Genomic DNA, 24,670 nt, shown 5'->3' with positions numbered 1-24,670 from the left:
AGCACCCTGGCAGGCGCGGCGCCCCGCCGCCGCCCCGGGCGCAGCCCGGCCGCCGGGGAACCCTGCCCGACGTGCCCGCTGCCGGCCTTAAAGGGCCCGTGCCCGCTCCCTGCCCCCACCCCAGCCGCGGGGAGGCTGCGCCCCTTAAAGGCGCCGCGCCCGGCCGCCCCCATCCTCTCTCGCGGGGGCTGGCACTGCAGGGTTGGGCGGGCAGAGGTGCCGCAGGCGCCCTTAAAGGGACCGGGAAAGTGTCCGCGGGAGTACCTACCTCCTCTCAGGGGGCATCGCTACCTGAGGGGTGGGGAGAGGAGGGAGGAGGCAGCCAGCTGCCTCTTAAAGGGACAGCTCCGCCCTTTGGGAGCAATGATCCGGCTCTGGGCGAGTCCTAGAATGTATCCCTGGGAGCTGGGGGGGAGGGGTGGGAGCCCTCGAGAGGACCATTCTTGACGGCTGCACCCCAAGGGCGTTGGGCAAGCAGTGCCTCTTCTGCCCTTCCTCCCCATCTCCTCCACTTCCCTTTCGGGAGCCAGCGGGGCTGGGAGGGGGTGGGGAGGGCGTCTCCGTCGGGCTTGGGGAGTCCGAGTCTGCTCGCCCCTTCGGCCCAGTCGCGGGGCCTGGCGCTGCACCCGGGAATCCGGGCCCCGAGATGGGGCAGACCCCAGCTTGCGAACTTTCGTCCGGCCTGCGCCGTCTGGGTCCTCGGCGGCCCTGGGAGGATCCCCCGTGGTCTCTGAGCAGGTGCCCGACGGCACCGGGACGTCCCCCGGCGTCCAGGTGTGGGCCCGCCACCCGCCCTGGAAGCCCGGGAGCCCCGCGGAGAGCGCTGCGAGGCTGGCTTTTGCACCGAGTTTGACAGATGTCAGGGAAGAAAGGCTCCCATTCGCGATTGCCGAGCGTTGACAGCCACGAGAGCTCTCGTTGGCTCTGAGGTAGAAGTGGAAGAGTGGAAATTAATGCCGACCTTGTCGGGCTTCAGTCGGTGACCCCGAGGGGTCACAAAAGCCTGCTCCGGACGGCAGGCGGGTGTCGGAGGGCAGGCGCAGGGGAAGGAAGGGTTGTCCTGAACATCGGCGTCGGTTGTCCCTGGCAGTGCTGGCCGATGAGGGAGCAGGCTGACACCCCTCACCCCACATTCCCTAGCCCCCTTTCCCTCCTCCGCTTCGGCCCCTTGGCCCCTTCCCGGTCCAATAGCGTTGTTTGGGCACTTTGGCGCTTGCTAGTCTCTTCTCCCTGCTTACGAAGCTACTCCTCAGCATGCAATTATTAGCCAAGTTTTCTCACCCAGCTTCCAGAAATAAGATTCGGTATTTGTGCAGAAGCATTTCCTGGCTGTACCTGTATTTCCAGGATCTCCGTTAAAAAAAAAAAAAAAATCCACAAAAGCTGCCCATTAGATGCATCTCATTTCACACAAGGCTTGCTTGTCCTTCTGGCATCTGCTGCTGCTCTCCCCTTCATCTATTTTTATATGACAACTATTATTTTAATTCTTCTGGTCCCATTGATATCAGGATCTGTCAATTTGGGTTGGTGGAGTTTTTAATTAATGTACTGGTTGAATCATGAGCTTAAAATAATCATTGCTGCTCTTGAGCAGTTTTGAATAATCTCATGCTCTTCGAGCTTGCAAGTAAAAAAAAAATCACTGCTGTCAAATTAAATTTCCATATCAATGAAACTCCAAAATATTTTTTAAAACACAAAATTGAATCTTTCGGTCCATGACCTGTTACTGAGTTCACTTGAAAACAGTTCGTTGAATGCTGTTTAGAAAAGGCTTTGAAATCGCCTGTGTCATCTGAACCCGGATCTGTGGAGGTATTTTGGTTTTGATGGTCGTTGTAGCCAGTGAATAATAATAATAATAATAATAATTATTATTATTATTATTGTTATTTAAAACTGTAGTTAAATTTGTGCCTTATTTTAACCCCTGCAGTTTAAAAAGAGGGCGAGAGAAAGGAACAGGTGGGGTAAAAAGCACTAGCTGAGAGTTAGAACATGCTTGTCCTTGCCCAGACTTGGGTTTTCATGGCTGTGCCGCTTCAGGCAAGTCATTGAACCTCTCTGGGTTCTGTTTGTCTCAGATGGAAAGTCAGGCTGTTGAAGTACATGATCTCAAAGGTTCCTTCTGTGCTACAGTTCTCTGCATCTAAAGTTTTAATACATTTGAGTTCAGGTTGGTATTTACCTGCTCAAGCCTCCAGAACATCTGAGCTGAAGTCCTATTTTCATAGGAAACTTCAACAGAACAACAGATGGGGTTTGAACGAATCCATTTAGAATGATTTATAAAATGATGATTACTCAGGAGTTTGCCTCTCGCAGAAGAGGTTCTGCATGCCACAGAGAAGAAAAGGAAGTGGTCGTGTTTTCAGATTTAGCCCTCAATACCGACAATCTCTGTGCAATTTATATACTAAACAATGAACAAGCACTGTAGAAAGACTTGGCTGTGTTAACAAAACTGCCTGAGAATCTGTGAAAACTAAATATTTAATATGTCTCTTTGGTGGAAGAGTTGCCTTCCTTCCATGAGATTTCTTCTGTTTGTGATTGCAACATCAGCTCTGAGGCTGGTGGGAGAAAGTCAGTATTAAGGAAACAGTTTCTGCCCCTTACGATGTTATAGTTATGGAGTGATTTTAGTTAGCATCATGGTAGATACTTGCAGGGAGGTAAAAAAAATCCTTTCTAGATCTTGAGGGTGGTGAGGAGTCCAGAAACACCCACATGCTGCCCTTCTCGGATCTTTTCTCTCCTCGTTGCTACTTTGTCCCAACACCCAGACTTAACCCCAAACACCCACCCTGGCTTTTCCCTTCTTTCTCTCTGGAAACAAGACCTGCTCTGACTTGAGCCCCCTCAGCATCTCTTCCTTCCTGTTCGAAGCATCCTGTCTCTTTCCTCCGTGGCTTCTCTTCTCTTTCCAGATCAGAAAAAGTAAGTGGATCTCTCCTCTTTCTTTTTCTCAGACCTTCATTTTGGGTGGGAGCCTTGACTCTGGCGGCAGGACCTGGGACTGGGGTTTGGATCAGAAGAGTGCTTGACCCCTCTGACCACAGGCTCCTCCTCTGCGGTGTAGTGACAGTGCCAGCTTCATGGAGTCTGTATGAGGATGAAGGGAGATGATGCGTGTAAAATGCCGGGCACACAGGAAGCCCTCCCTCAGTGCCTGCTGCCACTCCCTCCCACCGCTGCCAGGGTCCTGCCCGCTGAATAGCTTTTCATGCTGTTTGTCCTCAGCCTTCTCATCAACCCCAGAAAAGCCTTCCTCTCAGTTGAGGAGAGGAAGGATAGAAGGAGGAGAAACAGCCCTTCTGTGGGCCTGCTGTGCACAGGCGGCTTTCACTGGTCTGTACATGGTACCCCTGAACCTGTGTGTCTTTCTCTCCCCTCCCTGCCCAGCAACCTCTCACAGGGGCTGTGCGCATTCACCTCATTCTCTCTTCGTCTGCTCTGCCCCTAGCGCCCACCCTCTGGCTCCTTTCAGCCTTCTCTATAGTTCTTCTAAAAGATTTCCAAAGTCTTTAGGTCTGTGATTTCCAGGGACCCGTTCTTAGTGCAGAATGGTCGTTCTGGGCCCCTTTGCAGCTGTAACCCTGTCTTTCCTCCCTTCTTGAAATCCCCTCCTTCTTCTGCCTTGCCATGATGCTTTCTTGGTTCTCTTCCTACATACCCTAAAGGTACGTTTTTGTCTTGGCCCTGCGCTTCACACTGTTCCACTCACCCAGGGTCCCACTTTCACTCCTGATCTGTCTCTTCTGCTTCGGCGGCTAGCAAGTTCACTGTACACATTAACAGTAGCCTGGAGCCGGCATCTGTGACCTTGGAGTTAGAGGTTGCAAATTGCTTGCAAGCACTGTCTCCTTTCATCCTCCTGACACACGGTTGCCTATACCCCTTCACAGCCAAGCTGTCCTGAGGGGCAGTTTGTTTGAGCGGTTAAAGGTGCAGACTTTGGAGTAAGTGTCATATCCTAACTGTTCCTTACCAGCTTTATGATCTGGTCAAGTTGCTGTGCTCACTGTGTCTTGATGTCCTCAGTGATAAGACCAGGATCTCCAGAGTCCTTACCTCAAGGAGTTGTGGTGTACATTGAATGAGTTAAAACCATGAAAAATATGTGAAGCTATTCATGGTGCATAGTAAGCATTCAGTGAATGTTAGCTCTTGATGCTTCTGGTCCCTCTCGCCTTTCCGTATCCAGCCTGCCTGTCTGTGTGCACAGGACTGTCTGGTCAAACTGAAGGGCTGTCCTTTCCCTGGGCCGGCCCTTGGCTCATCCCGTGCTCCAACTTATGTCCAAATCTTACTCTTCTCTAAGACCCGGCTCAATTGCTTGGCCCTCTAGGAGCTATTCATTTTGTTTGTCTTCCTCCCCACACCTGGTAGCAGTACCCTCCAGCTCTTGATCTAGCTCAGATTCTTAGGTACTGCCGCATCTGTGTTGTGTTGGGCCGTCTCTGGGAATATGTGTCTTGCTTGCTCAGGCTAAGCAGTTTGGGGGAGTTCATCTTGGTTTCCCAAAATCACAGGCACAGGGAGCCTTCAGGATGTGTTTGCCCGATCTCAATTAATGATCTTGAGGAGGAGGAAAGGGGATGGGATGCACCAGGGGCACCAGTGGTCATGGCCAAGAGTAGGCGGGTTTACAGGGAAGGGGGGTTTGAGGTGGGGACTTTCGTGGTAGGGAAGATAAGATTGGATACGCTTTAGTCATCTTTGCTTTAGGGGAACGTTGAGTGCTGGCATATGATGAGAAATGATTTTTACATTAGCACATGCTGTCCTTTTAAATGGTATAAACTCATGTTCATCCAGTCTGGTTAAAGAAGGGGGAATGGAGGTCTTGATTTCATATTCTGGTTAATACTCTACCCATTGGATTTTGTACGTATGCTGAGTAAAACATTTACATCTATTTATGCCTTCAACTACCATTTGAAATGTGTGGCCTGGGCAAATTAGTTAGCTTCTTTGAGTCTGACTTACCTCATTTGCAAAACAGAAATAGTAATAATGATGGTAATAGCGGCTAGCATTTATTGAACACTATGTGCCAGCAAAGATGTTAGTCACCTTATGTTTATGAACTTGTTTAATCTTCCTTACAACCCCATGAGGTAGGTCCAGTGATTATCCTTATTTTACAAGTGCAGTGGTTTTGGAAACTGGCCAGGGTCACTCGGCTGGTATGGGGCGGGACAGGACTCGTGCCCAGAGGACTCCGGAGTCGGCCCTCTAGCCCCTGGAGTCAGGGCCTGCGGGGTGGGGGGAGCCCCCACATTGAATCCTGTGTACGCAGTGCCCCGCACCGTGCCGGCAGGCCAGGAGGCCAGGAGGCCCGTAGTGGTTGGCAACCCATGTTACGGCCGACAGATGTGGTTTGTGCACCTGCTCTCCAGCAGGACTGAAGTCCTCTGCGGGGGACGCCACGCACGGTTGGGTCTCACCCTGGCAGCAGTTACAAGGGCTTGTGAGCATTCTCTTCACATCCTGTTGTGCATTTCTGTCACTTGCTTCCTCGTGCCTTTCTGCGGCACTGCTCTGACATGGGCCCCGTGTGGCTCAGCCAGCCCCTCCGGGACGGTTCCAGGTATGAGATGGACCTCTGAACAGAGCCCAGTACCCCTGCCTCCCCCGGTAGCCATCTGCAGAGGAAATGCAAAGGAGCCCTTTTCAAGAGTCTCTCACCTTCTTCCTCCTCTCCCCAGCTTCTTAACCCAAAGACAGGCACCCACAGCCTTGGCGTATATATATATTTTTAATGTCAGTTGTTTCCCGAATACATTTAGATAGTAAGGGAAACATTGTCTTATGTCAAGAACCTGTTACATAAAAATGTGTTATATAATGTTCAAATATATATACTGCACAGTGGAATTAGATACCACTTTTTTCCGCAAAGAATAAAAAGATAATAAACACAGGCTGTACTGAGTGTCATTAATCTTGGAGCTGGAAGGCCTGGAAAGACATGCTCTGCCCTCAGAGCTATTGTTTTGAACCTCCGTTATCCTCCTCGAGGGCTCCAAGTGTAGGATGTATGGGAAGTTGACCTGAATCTGCCATGGAATGCTACCGTGACATACTCTGGCAATTGTCTTTTCCTGGGGGACAGAATTCCTTGACATCCGGCTCACTTGTGTTTTCCTTACATCTAAGCAGAGGGAAGAAGCTCTTTTCGCCCCTGACGCTCGGACCACCGAGGCCATCTTCTAACCGGTTTCCTGTTCTAGCCTCTACTTCCTTCAATTCTTCCCACACAGTGTGGTCATCTTTGCCTTCCAAAACAGCCCTGTTTGCAGTGGCACGTGGTTGACACCCGCGTGTCCAGGGCTCCAGGCTCCCCAAGGTCCAGCCCAGCTGGTCCCCCTCGCCAGCCCAGCTCCTCCACCCCAAGCCCCATTCCCGGACTGGGCCGGGTGCCCGAGGTTCAGTTCTGCTTGTCTCTGCCCTGCCTGGGCTACTCCATGCCATACTCTTCCCTGCTGTCTGTCTTGCTCACGTCTCCCCCTTGACCTCAGTGGCCTGACCTCTTAGCCGGCCTTGAATCTCACTTCTTTGTGAAGCCTCCTCAGGTGACATTTGCCCCCTTTACACACACACAAACACACACACACACACACACACACACACACACACACACACACATGCTCTCTCTCTTTTTTACTTTTGATTGCCAGCCATTCATTCAGAAGCAGTGGTACTTCATAATTAGCAAATTATCACATTGTATCTAATCAGGATGGCCAGTTCTCTCATTTTTTAATTGTTCCATGAATAAATATCTTGTCCTCACTTCCCATTCTCCAACTGTACTCATTTACTCCTTCAGTGTCGTGTGTTGGAGGCCTACCGTGTGCACAGCAGTGTTACAGGCACCGGGGATACAGCAGTGAACAAAACAGAGTCCCAGCAAGAGACAGATAAACAATTGAAGACGTTAACTCCTGGTCGTGATAGATGCCAGGAAAGCAATCACATAGAGTAAAACAATAGCGATGATGGGAAGGAGGTTGCTTTAGCCAGGTCCTCTGGGGTGGCCTTTCTGAAGAGGTGACATTTGAGCTTGGTTGCAGAAAGCTCTGGGCAAAGGTGTCCCAGGAAGCAGAAACAAGGCCCTGAGGTTGGAAGTAGCTTGTTTTTGAGGAAAGTAAAGGCCATTGTAACCGGATTAGGAGTTACACTTGTGTACAGATGTTTTATCCTCCTTGTAACCTTCACCCAGTGCCAGAAAGTCCCTGTAAATACTTGCATACAGAATTGGAGCATTTGTAAATTGTATAAATAGCAGTTGACTCTACTCTGCACAGTAGGCTTTTAATAAAACTTTATATGGCACACAAGCAAGTTCACAGCTTGAAGGGTTTTCTCATCAATGTACACCTAGCACGTATCACCAACTATGGAAGTTTTAATTGTGTTTAGTGCAGAACTTCAGACCTTAGAATTCTGTTTTACATGCACAGCTATCTTAAAACCAGCTCTGTTCTACAAGTTCATTTGTAAGGCAGTTGAAACATGGGATAAGTTTTTCTGTAGAGAAAAAGATGAACTAAATGGTGGTTTCGTTCCCCGGCGAGCCCACAAAAGTCATTTCATGCTGACTGTAGCTGAAACCATACTGTTTAGTGCTGAAGTATCATCAGCATTAACTGAGCCTTCTGCAGCTAGACCCCCGCATCTAGATGGCGTTATAGGTCAGTTACTATGAGCCTTAATGAGACTCATTTACCTCGGTCACACCTCCTATTTTTCCTGTCTGCCAAAAAGTTTTTTATAAAAGGAATTCTTGCCTTTGTGCCTTTAAGATTTAGCTCCTTGTGTTATAAAGGAATCAGTGGCGGGAAGAGTAGGGAATGCCCTGCACTGGGGGGCTGGGAGAGCCCGGGGCCCAGTCTTAGCCCAGTCCCTGACTTGCTGAGTAACTTTGAGCGAACTGCCCTCGCTGAACTTTGATGTCTCAGGTCCTTCTTGGATATAAAACCCTGTTTTCTCACCACAATGGGAAAACATACATGTATTTCATCGTTCAAACCTACCTCAAATGACTACCTCTAGTTTCTTCTTGAAGTAGATGTATCAAATGACATGAGGAGCTCAAGGAGTTCTGTGTATGGTGCTCCGCAGTTAGACGTTCCGTCTGAACCTTGATTTTGATCTGCTGTCTTTCTTAATGAGTGGAAAGAAATTTTGTCCTAGAACTTTTGGTCCAGATAAGATTTCTGTGTTCTTGGCCAACTTATCTTCCATATAATTATGTAAACTGGTTTTTCTTTTTAACTCTTAGGGATAAAAATGGTGACTATGGTTTGTTTCTTATGAATTATACTTATAAGTGCCCTTAGGGAATGGAACGAATTTGCAGGAGAGAGCAGAGCTGAAAGAGTGTGGGATCAAAAACAATTTTAAATGTTAAATGCAAAGCTATTTTCAGTATCCTGCTGGAGGAAAAAAAAAATTTTTTTTAAGGCTTTAGACGATGGAAGAGGTTTCTGCTCCAAAGGAGAAAAGAGCCTCAGGGTTTTGCAGTAGAGAAAGCTACCTGATCCTTTAACTGACGACCACCCCTCCCTTCCTCCTTTCCCCTCTCTGAGTTTCTTTTTGGCATCATGAACCACATTTGCCATTTGAGAAGTTTGCTGTGTAAACGACTAGCTTTGCCAGTTGCAGAGCTCAATTGGGACGTAGGGTGTTAGGGAGTTAGCATTCAGATGGCTTAGGGTACAGAGTGCTTTGTCGCAGAGTTCCCCACAGGATTCAAGTGAGGGAAGCCTCATCAGGACAGATACAGCACTTCTAGCAAGGCCTCTGTTTGATCAGCTGTGAATGATGCTTGATTGTTTTTTCTCTTTTCCTTACTTGATGGCACAGCAAGGAGTTGGGGCAAGAAGTTGTTGCTGGATTTCACTTTGGAGTTGGAAGGTGGCATTATACCTTGTGTTCCTCTTCAGATGCTAGAATATGAGTAGGAATTTTTGTCTGTTTTGTTCTCTGCTGTAACCCCCGCAGCTAAGACAGTGTCTGCACAGAGTAGTCACTCAATAAATACTTACTGAATGAATTCAGCCTGAGAAAACCTCAACTTTCTTTTCCTCTCTAACTGTGTAGGCTCATGAGCTTGGTCTTGCAAGGTACTTTGGAGTGTAGGTAACCATTTCCTTTTGACATCTGTGTTTTTCTTGTTCTTCAGGTTGGCCAGATATCAGTATCTTTTATTGATGATCAGGACTTAACTGGCCATGGTTGTCCCTGCCTGGCTGATGTTCATCTTTGTGTTATCTTTAATTGGCCTCAAAGTACAACAAATCAATAGCCGAACCATATCAACTAAAAGAAAATGTACCGTGTATTGGGCATAGTGCTACACGTTTATTTATTCAGTCAACATATGTCTGAAGGGCCATTATACCCGGCACCCAGGCTACACCTAGAGGAAGAGCAGAAAGAGTTGTTGTAGGGATACCTGGCTGGCTCAGTTGGTAGAGCAGGCGACTCTTGATCTCGGGGTTGTAGGTTGGAGCCCCATGTTGGGTATAGAGATTACTTAAAAAATAAAATCTTAAAAAAAAACAAAAACAAAAGAAAAGAGAAGACAGTTGTTGTACCCAAGGAGCCTTCAGTTTAATCTGTTGGTCAAAAATAATCCAAGGCCATGTATAATGCCAATAAAGTAGTCTAGACTACCAATAAGTACTACAGAAATTCAGAGACCAGAGGAATTTTTGTGAGTTGTTATGGTAGGGAGGAGGCCTCTTAGAAATGAGCAGGTTTAATCCAGACCTTTAAGGATGGGTAGGATTTAGATTCACAGACCAGGGAGTGGATGGAGTGGGGAGACATAGCACCATTAAAAGCGCAGAGGTAGGAATGACCAACCTGCATAGAGACTTGCCTAGAATGGAGAGTTCTCAAATAGTGGTGGGAATTTAAGTTTGGAAAATCAGTCAGTGCCTAAACATGATGCATGCCATTTCAGATGATACCAATTGGTAATATATACAGAGTTCTTATGATGTCCTTAGCACCTCACATGTATTATCGGGTTTAATGCCCACAAAACCCCACGTAGTGGAACTATCGTTAGCATCACTGTAGAGAGGACGAAGTTGAAGCACAGAGTGATCCAGAGACCTCCCTAAGGTAGAGGGTCCAAGCTTAAAAACCAAGTCATGGAAGCTCTTGACCATTGGACTCTGCTGTCTCCCAGTGTCCTCCACCTGCAGGATTTGGATTTAGTTGGGGTGTTAGAGTCATGAGCTGAAAGTGAACAAGGCTCTATTTAGCCACTCCTTCATACTGTAGATGAAGAAACTGCAGGTTAAGTGACAAGTTAAAGTTTACCTGGTGAGGTAGAGACTGCTAAGTAGTGGAAGGAGAATCACTGAAGTTGTTTCCACTGTGATTATGATTACCATTTCAGTGATGTGAAATAATTATCCCTAGAGCATTAGTCCAGTGTGAGCGTTTCTGTTGGACTGAAGCAAACAAAGAAGGACTAGCTGCAGCAGAGACCTGATAGGAGGCTGCTAGCTGAATCCAGACAGGAGTTGGAGGGAGCCAGAGCTGGGAATTGTCAATTATGTTAATCGGCATGGCTGTTTTCTGTCACCCTTTAGATCTTTAGAGTGCAGGCAACATCTGCCTGTGAGTGCCTTTCAAGTATGTGAATCTGCACTGTACTGTGACCGAAATGCCTTGGTTAATGAATTCTCCAGAAGCAAAGCACCATTATGGAAGTTGAATGTTTAAAAAACAAATACCCACATTTTGTGGAAAGAGCGCCAGATTAGGAACAAGATAACTTGCATTCTAGGCTGCTTCTGCTACTTAAGCACCAGATAGCCTAAGTCAAATTACCTAAATGTCTCAAACTGTGGCTGATTCCTTATCAGTGGCACAGGTGTAACAATTCTCATCCAGCGCCTTACAGTGTGGTTCTGATGCTGGAAGGAGATAAGGAAAAATAAGGGGTTTGAAAGCTGCAAAGTTGCTCCCTGGTTGAAGGGGGGCAGCCATCGTAGTTTTAATAGTGAAGGTGTACTGGCCTTGCAGGGATAGTCCGGAGGAGCTGAAGGAAGTTTCCGCCCCCAGGGCTTGTTTGGGGATGAGGCGCTGTCCACCAGATGGGTGCTGACGGGCCTCACTTTGCTGGGTATGACCATATTTTAAAGGTGACGATGTATTTCACCCTAGAAATGGGGAGCCACAGCCTGGGCATGACTGGAAAGTTAGGCACAGATATTCACGTTAATCTCTTCTCCTCTGGACACACCTCTCAGGATAATGATGAGCAGGTGTGAGCCAGAAAACAAAGTGTCAGGATCTAGCCAACTGGCCAGTTGGGTATGCTTGGATGTTTCACCTATCCTGGGGCATGAGGCAGAAATCCAGAAGAACCTTGATTAGCCTAGGAGCTAATGGGTGAGCCAGCATGCTGTCCAGGTAAAACCTGATTACAAAGCCCGTAGCAAAGTCTTGACTGGAAATGTGCCACATCTTAATTTTTCTTAGTTTTGCATGGATGATGATGATGATGATGATGATGATGATGATGATTCATAGCAATATCTAACCTTTGAGTATTTGCCATATGCCAAGAACTGTGCAAAGTGCTTATATGCCTTTTCCCACTTAATACAGTAGCCCTGTGGGGTGGACACTGGGAATCTCACTTTCTAATTAGGGAGACCGAGACCCAGAGATGCTTCAGATAACACACAGTGGGTGGGAAAGCCATGATTCAGACCCAGGACAGTCTCCGGAGCCTGAAATCTCAACTGTTACCTTCTTTCTTCCTTTTCCTGGCACCCCACATGCTTCCTGCCCCTGGTTTTGAGGTTTCTGACAGCACGGTGGATCTCCGGAAGGCATTTTTGGTTGATAAATGACATGTCACCCAGTGGCCTCAGCTCACTGTGGCTCGCTCTTCTTTGTAGACGGTGGCTGACATCGAGCAGCTCTCACTGGCTGCTTAAAGCTCACGAGCAAAATGATGCCAACACTGAATGTAGCAGATTGACTAACTCTTGCTGGCTAATGCATGTGGGGATTTTAAGGAAAGAAAAATAAGACAGTGAAAGGGATTGCTCTGGGTCAGTTTTTCAAAAAGTCTAGCTTATACTCTGCTCAGTGTTCATTACCATGCTTGTCAAAATCTCCCCACAAAAGCCTTTGCAAATGTCAAGATCCTGATGATACTATTTACCTCCATGTGTGATTTACAAAGTAACTTTTGCATGCATTTTCTTGTTTAGTCTTCACCACAGCCCCATGAGGAGAGGTGTTTAGAAAGACTTGTTTTGCTGGCTGTGGTGAAATACTTGGGGAGTTTAAGCTACTGCCTGGGGTCCCAAAGCTAAGTCAGTAGGACGGCCAGGACTTACACGCTGCTTTTCTGACTTTAACTCTTACTCTGTTCCCCAGTTTCTCTTCGCTTTGTCTGTTGAAAATGTTGTTAAGTGATCTGATTTACTGTATTGAGAAGTCAGCAGGGATTATTAAGGTGAAGTATTTTGTGCTACACACTGTTAGAGAATGAGAATAAATAAAAAGTCATGTATGGTTGTTGTGTTGGGCAATTGGTTTGCACCTACTTTGTATGGCATAGGACACACATATAGCTTTGCGGTATATTGTTGGACCAACAGCCCTCTTAGCTTTAAAAGTCCAAAGGCTTTGGGGCACCTGGGTGGCTCAGTCCGTTAAGCGTCCAACTTCAGCTCAGATCGTGATCTCACGGTTCATGAGTTTGAGCCCCATGTCTGGCTCTGGGCTCAGAGCCTGGAGCCTGCTTCGGATTCTGTGTCTCCCTCTCTCTCTGCCCTTCCCCCACTCGTGCTCTGTCTCCTTCTCTCTCTTGCTCTCAAAAATAAACATTAAAACAATTTTTTTTTAAAAAGTCCAAAGGCTTTAATAGATGATAAAACATGGAATTTGTGTAATGTCCTTTAAAAGTTGACCATCAAGTTCTTGGTTAGGAACACAAGCTCCTGTTATCACATTGTTTCCATGGAGAAATTAGCCTTGGCTCACATCATTTCAGCTCTTGGTGCCTTTTCCAGGAATGGAGTGAACTGCTTTAGGAGAGAGAGCTGGTCATGCTTGTCACCTAGAGCTCTCTCCCCTCCTATAAGTGCAGGGGGCTGATTTAGTTCTCTGGGCCCTCTCAATTTTTCCTGTGATCTGAACATAAATCATCTGTGAGGTCCTGCTAATTTCATTTTTTAGAAGCTTTCCATGAAACAAACCTGAATGGAACGTTTTCTTATATAGGTTTGAACCTCCCCTTTAAAGTATTTAATTGGTGGGCCACCTGGGTGGCTCAGTTGGTTGAGCATCTGACTTGGTTCAGTTCATGATCTCATGGTTCTCTGAGATCTATGAACCATGATCTCATGGTTCATAGGTTCAAGCCCTGCGTCAGGCTCTGTGCTGACAGCTCGGAGCCTGGAGCCTGCTTCGGATTCTGTGTCTCCACCTCTCTCTGTCCCTCCCCCACAGGGCTCTCAAAAATAAATAAACATTTAAGAAAATTATTTTTAAAAAAAGTATTTATTTGGTGGCAAGGGGCTTTACTAGGAGAATGTAGAACTGGTCTCGCTCAAGCCTTTTCAGTTGGGACACCAAGCAAGTTCCTGTATTAAAGAGATCCATGGACCATGGCTGAAACTAGTCCTTAGCAGCCAGTGGTCCAAGCCTTCTATATTCAACATGTGGCTTCCACTTGGTGGTTGAAGGCAGAAGCTTCCATTTTTGCCATCTCCTGGGGGAAAAGCTAAGGGGGGAACACCTGCAGTCATTTTAAGGGCAAGACCTGGTAGTAGCACATTCTTTTATTCTAGGGGCCAGAATTAGTTAGTTGTACTAACTAGAGGTATGGCTACATCTAACTACGAAGGAGGCTGAGAAGCATCTTTAGGTGGGAGGTCATGAGTCCAGCAAAAGCTGTATTTAAAAGTGGAGAGGATATAGAACATTAGGGGAAATTTGCAGCATGCTGCATTGTGGTACCAGCGGGAAGGATTAAATAGAGTTTGAAGCTGGTGCCAGGAGAGCTGGGAAGATGCCTGAGTCCAGGGTCAGGATCTAGGCAGGCACACAGAAATCTTGGCATATGTAGCCATCTAGAAGTCAGGGCAACTCATTGCTCAGAGACGAGGCTGCCAGGTAGAACCAAGGTGCTAGAGGTGCTGAGGTGCTGGAGGGGATATGAATAATCTAGAAGACTTCAGTTGTCAGAGGAAATTCATCAATGTAAGTGGTACAGTAGAAAGAGCACTGAGCTAGGAGTCAGAAGACCTGGGTTTGAGTCCATCCGCTTCTGCTTCATAACCTGGGGCAGAAGGCTTTGATGAACATTTGCTTTATCATCTACAATGTGGGAATAATGGTGATGGCCTTTCCTGTCTCCCAGGCCTAGGGTGAGTAATGGAAGGGGAAGTGCCCTGCAAACTGAGCTCCATGGAAACTGGCATAGCATCTGTGTTATTCACCTGTATGTCCCCAGCATCTGGTGCAGTGGTGGGGAAAACTTGCATTGTGTGGAGATCTTGGTCCTGGACAGTGTTCTCTGCTAGGCAGAGTTGTTCTTCTGTTCGTCATTGGCCAAGGTCTTCATTGGCCAAGGTACAGCCACGTACCCCACCAGGGTGTGGGCAGACATCAGGGCAGCTCCCAACCAGGTAGCATAGGACATATAATATGTCTTTGGCAGAGCCATTTGCTTACTCCACTGACGAGGTGACAGAATACAACAAAAGGGGAGCTAGGACTTCCATTTGGATGTCATGGTCCCCGAATATGAAGTGATCATTTTTAACTGGTCTGGTCTTCCTGCAGATTGGAAGATGAAACCTTCCCAAAGCTGTTAGAACATGACCTCTTGCTTCAAAATAGTAAGATGTAGTTATAAAATTCCTCTGTTGATTTGGAAAAAAAAAATATGTGGCTTGTTCAAAACAATAAATGTTTACTGAAAGTATGATATAGATAAGAGAATACAAAAACAAGCTTATGGTTTCTATCCCATGGACTGTTTCTATCCTGGCCAGAGTGATTTTTTTTTTCTTTTGCTGGAGAAATGGGGTCTCAGTGGATAATCAAAAAAAAAAAATTTTTAACTTTGATTCATTTTTTTATTTAATGTGTTTATTCACTAAAGATGATCTTCTTTCCTGGAACACAGTGGAGTATTTTTAACTGGACTTTACTGGAAAAAAAAAAAAGCAGGAATTGAACTTACATTCACAGTATGCTCTTGACTCTGTTAAAAGCTCAGGCATAGAAGGAGGGAAAAGCACCTAAGTGTTAACAGCGGTTCTCATCTCGTAGAATTTGAGGTGATTTCTATTCTCATCTCCTTCCCTGTGGTTTTCTATTTTTCAACAGTGAGCGTGTGTTGCTGTTATAATCATAATCGGCTAGTTAAAAATGAGTCTTATAAATTAATACCCTCCAGCCAAATGAAGAATTTTGATTTTTGGCAACCTGGCCTGGGGCTATAGGCTCTCATGTTAACTCAGGCCTATTGAGGTGATTTTCTGACAAGGTAAGGAATTTGTTAGAAAGAGGATGTTTTCCTTTGTGGAAATCAACACAGAAAGCAGTCATTCTGTGACATGTCGGGAAAGATGTCCGGGGGATCTCTGCTCCTGGAATTTGACTAGCCTGTTTTACGGTCACTTGAGGAAATGAACCTTGCAGGTTTCCCATTCACCGAGTGACTGTTCTCCTTTATCTTATACTCCTGTGTTCCTCGGGGACCCCTGGCTCCATCATCCTGGGATCAGGTGACCCTGTCCTTTGTTCTCTCAGACTCTTCCATTACCAGTGTCCTCTGTGCATGTTTCCCTCCCTCTGTTTGTGACTGTAGATTTGGTGGTGGCTTCTTCCCACTGCCATGTTTACAAACTGAGGAGAACTAATTGTTGCTCTTTTCTGTCACAGTTGTCCCTTGCCCTTGTCATTGCTCAGGTGAGTGACCTGAGCCGTGCTCTGGGGACAGAATGAAGCGGAGGGGTCAGGACTGTAGGGAAAGGGTGGGGGTACTGAGCTGACTGCAGGACCTTGGGGAAGTCCCTGGGCCATCCACCTAGCACTTGGCCCGTACCCGGCAGGACGCGCTCTGACACAGCTCCTACAGATGACTGCTTGGTGTTTGAAGCCATGCACTGATCTGTTGAATTCCTGCAATGTGGCAGTCACTGTTCCGGATGCCGTCAGGGGGCATAGTGATGAGCAAGGCAGACCTGCTGTCTGCTGTCATGGAGCTTTCATTCTCGTGGGAGAGAGAAACGGTTCACAGGGAAATAAACGAAGCTCATTACAGACTGTAAGAGCGGCCCCAGAGATGGTTACATGCGCCCTTTTGTAGTGGAGCAGGAGGGCCGGGGTTAGGATGATTCAAAGGCCTGGCTCCTACTATTTCGCCCCCTGTGCTTGCTAGTGGGGAGGGAGGAGATTTGGGGCGGGGCGGGGCGGGGGGGGGGGAGGGGTGCGGATATCTCAGTAAAGCTGAGCTGCTTCTCCCATTCAGTCCACCTGGGCCAGGCCTGGGCGTACAGGTGGAGAGAGCAAAAGCCAAGGCATACCCCGGGGGCACGTCCTTCTTTTCTGAAGAGCCAAGAGCCAGTTTGCATAAGGAAGTCCCAATCAGTGCCCGCTGCAGCTTTTTCCATGGCCAAGCTTGTGTTTTCTCTCTTATTTACAACTTGTAACGAGGCCCAGCCTCTCCGAGTCCTTCTAGCAGGATATTGGACTGATCCTTTCAAGGACAGGGTCTTCTATTTTGTTGTTGCCATTTTAGTTATAGTAACCCCCTCCCTGACACCCTGTTCTCCAGGTCTGGTCTTGCATGTGTTCAGGGTAGTTTACTGTGCCATTGCCCATCCTGAAGCTCTTGATCACTGACACTTACAGGATCTTTGAGTATCACTGTCGGCTTGGCTTTTGGCTGCCCAGAAAAGCTGGAAGTTGGGGAGATGTGAGCTTCCTTGTCGAGTCTTCTTTTCTATTACACTTCTCTGTCAGATCGAGGGCTCAGCCATTGGTCCTGTTCTTTGTGCCCCATCTTTCTGAAAAACCAGGACAGACAGGACCCTGCCTCCCATGAAGACTCCGCACCCTTCCTTCTACAGCCCGTAATGTCTGTGTTTTCTGACCCTTCTTCTCCCGTCTTCCTGTTCAGAGAACAAGGCCTTTGAACTTGCCTCACACTGGCTTGATGCAATATGGGAAACCAAGTTACCTGCCTCCTGAAGGAGTCTGGGACTCACTTGGCTTCCAGAGCCCCCCCACCCTCACTTCTCTGCCACCCAGAGGATAAGTCATGCCCACGGTGATCATTTAACTCTCCTATCAGGGCCTACAGGAAGGCCGTTTGTTACTCAGTTAATTTTCTTGTGTGTGGGGGGGTCTTGTTTACTAGTCTCATTCGTTCTGTGTTGTTACCAATTCTTTAAAAATATATCTGCATATATGCACATGTAAGGATGTGTGTGTATCTTTTTCTATGGAGAACAAAGGGCTTTGGAATGAGTGTGGCCCTGAGAGGGTCTGGATTTACACCCCGGGAGTGGTCGTCATCCTTTGGGAAATCTACCCCTTGGTCCCAAATATCAACCGACTGGAATTTGTCAAGTTTTGTCCCAACCTTAGTTTCATAGTTTTCCCCCAGTTTCTGAGACAACTTTGGGGTTCCCTGTGTTCAGGGAGGACTTCAGTCATTGGGTCCACCCCTTAAATACACCGACTCGGTGAGGAAAGCCTTTCATGGCCGGCCTCAGGGCCAGGGCTGCTGGGTGGAGTGTGCCTCTTACAGTCATCATGGCCCGGGCCGTGTGTAGGCCTCCTTTACTTGGCCGTAGCGTGGTGGAGAGTGTCCAGTCTGCTTTGGAATAAGCAGTTTTGTTTAAAACAAGTTGGATCCAAAAGTTGCGTCTTAGGTGGTCTGAATGGCTCCCCTCCCTCCTCATGGATTTCAGCTGGTTAATATGGTGGCCTGGCTTGGTCCAGGCAGACCAAGGACGTCTGCCTGGACTTCTGGCTGACCGGCACCCCTGCACTCCTCAGCATGAGTTTGCCTCCCTCTGCTCAGGAGGGAAGGAAGAAGTCATCCTTTCCACTGGTTTGAAACAGGACGTGCCTGAGTGAGGCGGCAGGGATGAGGGAGTCATCTATTCATTCGATGTCATCTGAGGGTCCCCCGTGTACCTGGTATGATGGGAAGCCACTGGAGCATTGAGAGCACGAAAACAATAAGTGATTCATGTTTTCTAAAGGTTCTTCTGGCTGCCCATGGACTGAAGTGGGAGGGATAAGCATGGAGCAGGGAGCTGGGTTAGGAGGTGCATGTTCTGGTCCAAGGAGCCAGACTGGCTTGGATGCCACTGGTAGGCATCTGTGTGAGCAGACAGGGAACAGACAGGCCTTCGCTGGCTGCCATTGTCATTTTCCCTGGGGCTCTGGATCCCCTGGACCATGAGCCTCCCCTTCCCTAAATGTGGCAGGCCCTGCCAAGCTCCTGCTCCATGGCTGGTGCTGTTCACTCCACCTAGAACGTTCTCTTCCCCCGCTTCCCAATCCCGGTGGTTCTGCTACTGCCTAACCCAGTGACCTTGGGCAAGTTACCAGATCTCTCCTGAGCCTCAATGTCTTCATCTGTGAAAGAGTGAGCACAGAACTCCCTCATGGGATTGGGAGGGGAACATTATATGTACTTGAGTGTGATCGTTGCCGTAGCCTCTGCAGTGGTCTTTTATTTCCACCCTTACCCTGCTCTGTATGCGCTGTGCCCAGTGACCCAGTGAGCCGGGGTCCAATCAAGTCGTGCCTCTGGCTCAGAGCCCTCTCGACAGTAGCTTCCTATCTCGCTCAAAGGAAAAACCAAATCCTCAGCACGGCCCCCAGGGCTGCCTGGTGCTTCTCTGACCCCATCTCCCAGCCCAGGGCCTGGTGGGTAACCAAGCAGGCTGGGTCGTGCGTAGCTCACTGGTGCATGTGGGTGGTGTCCCCCCCCTGGACCCCGAGTTATGCAGTGCACGACTCATGTGGCCGAATGCACTGATCCCACCTGCCCACCTCTTGCCCCACTTCAGCCACATCAGAGTCCTTGCTGTTCCGCAAACACGCCAAGCTGGCTTCGGGCTCGGGCTCTTTCCTCTGACTGCTCCCTCTGCCTTGAATGCTCTTCCCCCAGATATTTGTATGGTGTGGTTACTCCCCGTCTTCAGGTCTTTTCTCACATGCCACCCTGTGTAAAGTCGTACCATTCAGCCCACTGCCCCCCAGATGTTTCCCTGTTTCCCTTTTGTTTTCTTTTTCCTCTTAGCTCTTAACGTCATGTAACATAGTCTGCAGTTTACTTTCTTACTTGGCTTATCATCTCTCTTCTCAATAGAAGGTAAGCTACGAGGGCAGAGACCAGTGTTTGTTTTGTTCACTGCTGTGTCCCCAGTGCGTGAGATGGTGGCGGGAAGATAGCAGCGGCTCACTAATAAAGGAGTAAATGAGTTTACAATAAAGCAAGTGGAGTGTTTTGTCCCGTGCTTAGCATAAGTGAGTGCGCAGTAAGCGCTTGCTGCCATCGTCTTCATCATTGGTATCGATTATCCCTCTGAGCCCTTCCCCAGCCCCTTCTTGGGTTGAACTGCATCGTGGCCACCTCTGCTCCCTGCTGCCCTTCCTTCTGTGTCCTCTCCCTCCGTGGCATTGATCACACCGCACCAGTGGAACACGTCTCACTCTTTTCCCTGTATGAGCCCAAAGTCCTGTGGGGCAAATACGGACTTGCTCAGATTTGTACCCTAAGGACCCTGCACCCGTGGGGTAGCACATAGTAGGAGCTCAGGAAGTGTCCACTGGCAGCCAGGACAAGTGGAAAGAGCTCTCCAATTCCTCACCAGTGGTCCTGGCTCCATAATGTTTGCAGTCCCACTCCCAAGGGGTGTCATGAGAGAGTCTGACAACCACTGAAGTGACAAAATCTCTAACAGTATGTTTAGAACAAATTTGGGGGAGCAGAGTGCCTCCTGTGCATAGTCCTTTGAATGACCGTATCTGGGTGCCTTGCTCATTCCACAAGTGAGAGTCGGGCCCTTTGGCTGCACAGGACCCAAGGAGACAGTGTGAGTCAACTTAGGCTCATTCAGTGGAGACCATGTGAGTAACACCAGTGTGTTTGGAGGAGGCTGGGGAGAAGCAGAGAAAGCTGGGGCTGGTTCTTGGGGGACTTGGGGTTGGCGGGGAGAGCATGGCTTCTGGGGATGGTATAAGGAAGAGGAGAGCAGCCCCTGCCTGGTCCGGGGAGCAGGGGTGGGTGCCTTGGGAGGCACGATTTGGTAGGTGGTGTGGGCCATATGAGGGGAGACCTTAAATGCCAGGGCAAGAGTTTGGCCCCTTGTATTTGACGGGAGGGGTCCGGTTTAGGGATTCTGATGGATAGGTATAAGAATCAAAAGGGTCAGGGGAGGTGGAGAGGAGCTCTGGAGTCATTGTCACCTGTCCAGAGATAGACTGTCTTGTGAGACCTGCGGGTGGCATACCAGTGCCAGAGGCCATGCCATTAGGGATGGGCATTGGCACCCACAGGACAGCAGAGCTTCAGCTGAACCAACGGAGTGCAGGGGACTGAGGAGTTAGAAGTGGGGGCTTAGGGGCACCTGGGTGGCCCAGCCAGTTAAGCATCCGACTTTGACTCAGGTCATGATCTCATGGTTCATGGGCTTGAGCCCCACGTCAGGCTCTGTGCTGACAGGTCAGAGCCTGGAACCTGCTTCAGATTCTGTCTCCCTCTTTCTCTCAAAAATAAATAAACATTTAAAAAAAAAAAAAGTGGGAGTTTAGCACAGACTGGGTGTAGGAGTGGACTTTTTCTCCTTGAGTGGTACTGTTGGTGTCCCAGGGTCACAGAGATCTTCCTGCCCTGGTCTGGTTGGGCTCACCAATTCATAAGCCACTGTTTCTCTGGAATGAGCTGGTTTTCTACACTCTATACTGGGCCAGTCAGTTCGAATCATCAGTCAGTTTTGTACCAGGGTGCTCTTCAGAAAAGCTTTAAACCCAGGGACTGGCAAACTCAGATTTAAGAGTCAGCATGGCCCATAACTCCCTGTGAGGCCTTGGTCAAGATGCTCATTCTCTTGGGGTGGTTCACTTTCTTTATCTGCCAGGTTAGCAGAACGCTAACCCCCTGGGTTCTAGGCCAGAGCCCTTAAATCCCTCCTGCCCTGGGTCAGGATTAGCCCTGCAAGCTTGGGTGGGACTGAACCTTCAGGTGGGAGGCCTCATGGCCACACTGTGGAGAAGACTAGCCTTGACACTGAGTGGCGTTTGAAAATTGTTCACTCACCCAGGGATTGATTCATTCTGCAATACTAGTGAGGGTTCTCTTCCCATCCCCCTTGCCTGCTTTGGGATGGAATTGCTGAAATGACCTTGGCTTCGGGAAGCCATCCCGTTTTCTGATTCTGCTCTCCTAAACATGGCCCCTGCCCTGTGCCTAGGGGCCTCATTCTCACACAGCTCCCATCATTCCCTCTGGCCTTGTTGCGTGAGATCTCCTCTTAGCTTTCTCCTCCTTTCCTTTGCATCTGATTTCTTTTTTTTTTTTTTTTTTAACGTTTATTTATTTTTGAGACAGAGAGAGACAGAGCATGAACAGGGGAGGGGCAGAGAGAGAGGGAGACACAGAATCCGAAGCAGGCTCCAGGCTCTGAGCCATCAGTGCAGAGCCCGACACGGGGCTCGAACTCATGGACCGCAGGATCGTGACCTGAGCTGGTCGGACGCTTAACCGACTGAACCACCCAGGCTCCCCCTTTGCATCTGATTTCAAACACCGGGCCTGATCTGCCCAACCAGGGCAACCCTGATGGTTTCAGCACATATGCTCACATATCTGCCTTCCCTTTACTCCTAAGATTATATCCTCAGCCCATTCCATGTGGCTCCCTAGTTTTGATCATGCTCATTTAAGATGGCCGCATAGGGGCGCCTGGGTGGCGCAGTCGGTTAAGCGTCCGACTTCAGCCAGGTCACGATCTCACAGTCCGGCCCGTGAGTTCGAGCCCTGCGTCAGGCTCTGGGCTGATGGCTCAGAGCCTGGAGCCGGTTTCCGATTCTGTGTCTCCCTCTCTCTCTGCCCCTCCCCCGTTCATGCTCTGTCTCTCTCTGTCCCAAAAAATAAAATAAAAAACGTTGAAAAAAAAAATTTTTTTTAAGATGGCCGCATAATATTCTATTGAGGGAGTGCCTTCAATAAGCCATGAGTTTGTTATGGGGCATTTCACTTGCTTTTAATTTTTGTTCTTTCAGCTAATGCTACATTGGCCATCTTTGTGTATTGCAGAATGATTTTATTACGTTGGCATTTATCTAGCTAATGGCAATGGCCCAAGATCACACAGAGAATCAGAATTTCTTTTTTCAAGAAAAATGTCGTGAAGATATATTTAAAATTTACTTTAAATGCTAGGAATGTTTTTGTTGTATTTTCCACGAATGAAGAAGCAGGGTAACAGTAATGTGAAATGAGATAAAAGTGAAAGGCTGTGTATTTACAAGTAATACATGACTTGTTGTTTGTTCCTAAGTGTAGAGGTGAGCCAGTACACTCTCTTAAGGCGTAATTTATCTGCTCAAATTGAGGAATTCTGTATCCCTATATTTTTGATGCTTTGATTAAAACAGGAGAATAAACAGTGATCCCTTGTTCACGATGTTTTTAAGAAATCCCCTACACCTGTTGGGATGAGCACTGGGTGTTGTAGGGAAGCCAATTTGACAATAAATGATATAAAAAAAGAAAAAAAGAAAAAAGAAATGCCCTAAAGCAAGAAAAAGTAAATGGGATTTTTGAGGGGGGAAAAAAACCTCCAATGTCTCCTTAAACCAGAATGAGCCTGTCAGGAAGTGCTCCCAGCAGTGGAAGCTAAGATCGTCCAAGACCATCCTGCTGTGGAGCCAAGTGGAAGCAGGTTGCAAACTTGCTGAAACAGTTTGGTTTTTTGTTGGTCATAAGGAAACAACCAGAATGAAACCAACAAACCAGTGTCAATGACTTGGTTCTGAGTGTTCTTTTTAGCCTGGAATCCATGTGGCTTTGGGGTGACGGGGAAGGCTTCCTCTGCCCAGATGATCTGTCGTTGCTGTTTCAGTCTCTGGTTGATGATTACGTGGACCATTTCAACCGGCAAATGTCAGCTGAGTTGCCGGGAATAAAAACTGTTGGAAGAAAACACCCAGTGCCCCCTTGTTTCTGAGGAGCCCACGAACTGGGAGTGGGAAGGACAAAACAAGTCTAAAATTGGTGGTCCTTCACTGGAGACTAAGAAGAGAGTCCTGGGGCAGTCAGCTCTACTCTGTTAGAGAAGAGAGAGGGATTCCATCTCCTCGGGAGGCTAGGGCGGGGACGGGGGGTGTCAAGAAAGGTGTTATGGGTTGGGGGGCGGGCGCGGTTGCTGTTGTCAGCACTAGAAAGGACTGGCTGAGATGGGACTGGACAGTCCCAGCAAAACAAAAAGGCTGACAGAGGAAATGGAGGTGGAAGGACATGGGGATATGTTTGGGGTTTGGCTGAAGCAGTGTTGCTTTAGGGCGTGTATCAGATGCCAGGCTTGGGTCTAAGCACTTCCTGTATATTAACTCATCTAATCCCTACAGTGACCCAAGGGGGGCGCTACCATTGCCTCCATTTTACAGATGAAGAAATAGACATAAAGTAACTCATCAACTGCCCAAGATCGTCCTGCTGTAGAGCCAAGATCAGACCCAGTTGGTTTGGCTCCAGAATCTCTGTTCCTAACCACAAAGCTGCCACGCCTCTGATATAGGGGGAGAACAGACACTAGAGCCAGAGGCTTGGAGTGCCAGTGATTAGGGGTACCGAGGTGGGAGAGGGGTCAGAGTGGAGATGAAAGGGATTATAGGGTGGGGATGGGGGAGTTTGCTGAGAGCCGAGGAGCCACAGGAAGAAAGAGCTTCTTGGGGCGGTGGGGGTGGGGTGGGGTGATGCTTTGTCTACAAGGCCCAGAACTGCAGAGTTCCACGAGGTGAGATCTAAGAGCAGGTCTGATCCAAGGTCTCCATGGGCGGGCCTCTGGAGACTGCACCGTGCTGTTCATTCTGGAGGGTTCTCTATTTTGAAGATGGCGAAGCAGGCACAGGCTTTGGGTATCATTAGCCGTGTCCTCGTGTGGGTAGGAAGAGATGAACATGACAGAGAGGGGCAGGTGAGAGCAGGCATTGCTAATTTGGTAAACCCGGTGGCTCTTCTGCAGCCTAGTGATGCCTGAAAGCTGTTTTCTATGCCGAGGCCCAAGCGTGACTCCCTTATCTGAATGCTGTAGCAATTGCTATTTTTCCTGGGAAATTGGGCCCACGTGGGCCCTGTGTGTGGTTTATTTGAGTTCCATTTTTATAACCTTATTACCTTGTCCCCATGATGCAAGGGGCCTCTCTTTTCTGGAGCTTTGCTGTGAAAATTGTTTCTTAAAAGGTACAAAGTGATCTCTCATCATTTGGGTGGCGTTCTTCCCATAGTAGCACTTTTCTGCAGACTGTGTGCACGCTTTTCATCACCCCTGACACCAGTTGTCATGTTTTTCTGATCGTTGGCAATTTACTGGGATCTTTTAGGCAGTTCTTAAATCTCACTTCCTAGGTG

General features: G+C 48.2%; 1 protein-coding gene and 1 long non-coding RNA gene across 12 annotated transcripts in view; one reads left to right on the top strand and one right to left on the bottom strand.

Annotated features, from left to right (window-relative positions):
• Window positions 1-24,670, top strand: part of BMAL1 (basic helix-loop-helix ARNT like 1) — a 100,395-nt gene that overhangs the window by 597 nt on the left and 75,128 nt on the right. The gene's annotated exons all lie outside the window — the stretch shown is intronic.
• Window positions 15,120-24,670, bottom strand: part of LOC121018194 (uncharacterized) — a 33,784-nt gene continuing 24,233 nt past the window's right edge. Inside the window, exon 4 of the long non-coding RNA XR_005785069.1 lies at window positions 15,120-15,217. This is a non-coding gene — a long non-coding RNA (uncharacterized LOC121018194). The remainder of the gene's footprint in view (window positions 15,218-24,670) is intronic.

Source organism: Herpailurus yagouaroundi, unplaced genomic scaffold (assembly GCF_014898765.1).
Source record: "Herpailurus yagouaroundi ecotype Mexico unplaced genomic scaffold, PumYag 218, whole genome shotgun sequence".
Taxonomy (NCBI): domain Eukaryota; kingdom Metazoa; phylum Chordata; class Mammalia; order Carnivora; family Felidae; genus Herpailurus; species Herpailurus yagouaroundi.
The sequence above is the reverse complement of the archived record's forward strand: the minus strand, read 5'-3'. Positions and strand labels throughout refer to the sequence as shown.